The sequence below is a fragment of the Synchiropus splendidus genome, chromosome 12, assembly GCF_027744825.2.
Source record: "Synchiropus splendidus isolate RoL2022-P1 chromosome 12, RoL_Sspl_1.0, whole genome shotgun sequence".
Classification (NCBI taxonomy): domain Eukaryota; kingdom Metazoa; phylum Chordata; class Actinopteri; order Syngnathiformes; family Callionymidae; genus Synchiropus; species Synchiropus splendidus.
The window spans coordinates 10,952,610-10,957,048 of record NC_071345.1 but is presented as its reverse complement, the minus strand read 5'-3'; the positions used below and the strand labels follow the sequence as shown (position 1 = coordinate 10,957,048).

Below are 4,439 nucleotides of genomic sequence, written 5' to 3'. Positions count from 1 at the left end.
AACTACAAATCCCTAAACCGAAATGAAGGAGGGAACTAGTGGCAGAGGGCTTCGAGTTGTCAGAAAACCAGATTGACATTTTGAACTTTCAATGTTCAACCGCACTTACTACGACCTGACTGACTGATATAACGTGGTCATTACGTGTATCACCAATGTGAGTTATTCTTATCGCAATACTCCAGAGACAACTGTTGTAGCTTCTATCTAATAAGTTAATTGTAAACTTAAAAAAATGACTCGATTTTTGTACATAATAATAATAATACCATTGCCACTAAGGACATTAGGAAACTTAATATAATTTAATATAATAAGACAAAAAAAGTTGCCATTAGTTTTTTCTTTGTGTGGTAAACCTAAATAGTACGCAGGGCAATACATCATCTTGATACACAGAGTGTGTTTGGCAAATGGGAAATCCAGAAAGACTAAGAATAATATGATCATCAGCCTTTTCATACTATAATTACACATTTGAACCATGGCTTGATGTGTACGCGGATAGAAAAACTTGGATCTAACTTGTACCTTTGTGTTTTGGTTTGTTGCACATAGAACTACAACTAGAAAGTATTTTAATAGTCACAGACTATCTTTACAAGTAGTGAACTGGTTGGCGGATGACGTGTATAGGTTGACCAACACACAGACTCCTATGATTATAGTGTTATAAATAGCCATTCGAAAAGTGAATTGTCGTAAACACTAATTACACCCAAAGTCGACTAGTCACGACTGTCTTGCAATGTGATGAATACATGGCTTGGCTGACTGTGGTGTTGTAAATAGCACACACTTGTTTTGTGTCAAGTGCTGTTTTGAAACTTAACATTTTAATTGTAAACATTGATATTGTTGTTAGTTGCCTGATCCGTGCCACCAAAAGAATTAAATACAAAATTAAAGTGCACCAAAACTCACACAGGTCGATTTCATGATCCACAAAGATCATTGTATTTAACATGGATATAATAGAGGCCAACCTTAATCCAGAAAGGTCCCAAAATAGGAAATGAATAGAAGGAAGGGAATGTGTGTGTGCCTCAAGAAGATAACAGTATCATCTGAGTTCGAGTGGGCAATGAAATGAATTAATTTCACAATTAAATACTTTTTTTTTTGACTGTCAATGGGGACTGTGAACTTGCCACTAAGAACTCACTTGGCACCAGTGTTGCTCTGGGGAAGCACCCAGGGCTTCAGGTGAGACCAAAACAAAGGCAGCATACATGGTCCCACAGGAAGCAGATACCTGAACCCAGCACTTGAGAGCCATTTGTTGTTATAATTATCTCAAAAGTTGAGCAAACCTGTTTTGTTTTTCCTAGGCCCCACACGACTTCTGCCTGCTCCATTATTGTAGCCTTGAATCCAAGATTAGACTTTTAGACTCTTCACATATCTGCAGTTTTGTACATCAAACTAATCTTGGTTAAACTGAAACGGTCATATCTTTTTGGGGTGTGAATATATTGTACTTTTGAGTTACACAATGACAGTGTGTTGAATCAACATAGACTGGGATTGAGTCAAATCCCTATTACTCTCCGACCACAAAACCAAGAAGATCTAAACAACTTCCTTCATGATGAAGAAAAATATGAGCATTAGGTGCATGGTGTGAGGAAGTTAAATCTAGCGCGCCCTTATGGCAAATGAGGAACACTACAATTGACCTATTGTAACGTAGTTGCCTTACCTATTCCCTGAAGGTTGTTGGTTTCAGTCTTGGCCGATTTTGACTCTAATATATCTTTGTATGGATGAGAGAAGAGGCGATTAGGTCAAGGATAGCTTTAATAATTAAAATTATATTTCAAATAAAAATTCAATAATTCACTTAAATTAAGGGAAATCCAAGTATTGCTTCAGATTTCTTACCTAAGTTGGGATTCTACTTACATTCCCAAACACAAATTTGCATTATTTTATTGCATTATGCCTCTCATTTACTGAGGACTAAACTGAGCTGCTTACGTGGCTGGTTGAGAAGGAAAGTCAGCAGTAAAATAAATTAAAAGAGGCTTAATTCTTGAGCGGAAATTGATCCCTGCGCCTGCTTCAGCGTGCGCATCAATTAGACACTGAGAATGCAATTTAAATAAACTGTAATATTTCCTTCATTTGACTTTTCTCGAGTGTTCAACAACTATTTTATTTCCACACTATCAAAAGGCCCTATGATGGTTTTAATGCCGTCATGACATCAACTTGTTATTTCGTTTTCAGTGGATCAAAAATATTATTTGTCATATCACCGCTTTCAAATTGCTCAATATCTTTACATTACCAGAAGGATGGTAATGTTGTAGCTTATTGGACGAAAAAAAAAACCGTATCAACTTTTGGACTTGAAAAACGGTTTAAAACGGTAATAACCTGTATTTCCACAGCCGTTACCAATAACAATATGCGGCTATTTTGTGCCACCACAACTACGACCAGTACTAATAAAAAAACAAAAAATCATAATTCATTTTTTGTTACCCATTTACCAAAAATATTACCTCGATAATAGAAATGAATTCGTTCATGATGAGGTCCCGCCTGTTTCTTGTTCTCGCGATATTTGCCAGCCCCGCTTCAGCCGCTCACCCAGTGCAAACAAACTGAATGCGCAGCTGCCCACTCAACATGGTTTGATACCTGGAAAGTGGTACCCCTTACTGCCGGCGAAAACCCCCGGAATACGGATTCCTTTTTGCCTTTCGGGGTACAACCCATAATCGTCCTTTCATGCGCTCACGTGAGTACACTGCCTTACTGCTTACTAAGTCCCAAACATCGCTGCTTGGGTATCCAGCTGTTTTGGTCAGTTGGCTAGCAGGCTAACGTGAACTGGCTAACTCTGAAAGTAAGCTGAATTTAAAGGGGGTAAATGTATTGCGATTTATTCATTGAGTTGCGTGACGGGAGTCTGCATTTCCTGTGTCTTGTGATAACTGTCTAATCCAGTTAGAAGTCAGCTTTGATTTATTGTATCCAGTTGTTCTTGGTTATAACTGTGATTCAGAATACCGGCTGCTAGTTATGTAAGTTCCGCTTTATTTGTAAGATTTATTACCGATAACAGTTGGGCGACTGAGATTTTAGTGTAATTGCACAATTGATCTATTTGAACATCTGTTTGTGTTTGCCTGGAAACTACTGCTCCAGTCAGGGTGTCAATCAACAGTCTGTTTCCTTGTTTTCCTGTAAGGGTCAGATTCCTCATTTGTGGGATTAGAATATTTCAATGAAGTAGTTGTGATGCTTATTCCTCACACCCCATTGACTAGGAATAGAATAAAAGTTTATTTCTACTCCACAACAAATATACAACTGCTATTCCATCTGATCTGAGAGACTGAAAAAGAGCATTTTCCCACATAGATTGTTAGATTTCTGAGCTTCATAATGAAGCCATTTTCGATTTCTAGAGTTCTGCAAGTTCACATCAGTCATTTAATAAATGAATAATATCATTTAAGAGACCCATGAAGTGCTTATGTACATTTATCAGCCTCCCAAAACTCTTAGATTGCTATTAGATTGGGCACTAAATTGGAACCAAATGCCGCTCCTCCTTGAAACACAGATAAGTTGCATTGTTACTTGTAATGCATGATATTTATATCTCTACTGTTGAAATGAGTCTGACTAATTTAACATGGTGTACATCTGACTCGGAATGTTCTATGATAATCGTGCTTGGAAACATTGAAATCTGACTCACTGCTATCCCACATTCTTTTTCCAGTGTGCCACAAAAGTACAACTCCGCCAAATCACTGAATTGTTTGGCTTTACTTGCCTTTCTCTCACGAGCATTAGCATGTTAATCCTCTTGTCATAGCTGCTTTGCATCATATGAACGTGACTAGCAGCCAATGTTTGTTCAGCCATAGTAGAGGAAAATCAGGCTTCTTCTGGAGCCAAGTTTTGTCGACAGTGTTATTATTCATGATTTATATGGCCTGCTCATGCATACAGTTTGATACAAGATGTTTAAGCAAAGAAGCAACACATTTTCAAGGCCTTCTGTAGTTGCTTTGCAGTCATAAGGTTATTTAAAAAGTACCTCTCTGTATTGACGCTATTATAAAAGGTTTTGCACCCCAATAACATACTGATGTTGTACACTGTATTCTACAGATACTTGCTCTGCAGATATCACGCGTTGGATCACCAGAAAAATCAACAGTCAGTCCCAGGAGTAGGTGAGCTTTTTTGTTCTGCCATTTGTAAAGCGCCACCAGGGGGCACTGTTTAATACATTATAGAACAAGCATTGTTCACGGAGAAAAGGTCACTTGAGGCAGATTGATGTTACATTTCTAAGAGGAGTCAAAACACCATCATGCATAAGATGTTAATGTTCACACGTTTTCAGATGTCCATATTCATGTTTTAGACTGCCTTAATGATTATACTCTTCTTTAGGATCACATCCTATA

At 37.8% G+C, this 4,439-nt stretch overlaps 1 protein-coding gene across 5 annotated transcripts in view; it reads left to right on the top strand.

Moving 5' to 3' along the window:
- The first annotated feature begins 2,602 nt into the window (after positions 1-2,602).
- The window catches only part of disp1 (dispatched homolog 1 (Drosophila)), a 52,069-nt gene continuing 50,232 nt past the window's right edge, over positions 2,603-4,439 (top strand). For 2 of the 5 annotated variants that reach the window (XM_053880891.1, XM_053880888.1), the window contains exons 1-2: positions 2,603-2,749; positions 4,138-4,198. The gene's annotated coding sequence lies outside the window, so the exon portion shown is untranslated. Of the gene's footprint in view, positions 2,750-4,137; positions 4,203-4,439 lie in introns of all 5 variants that reach the window. The other 3 variants (XM_053880890.1, XM_053880887.1, XM_053880892.1) reach the window with 2 other exon arrangements.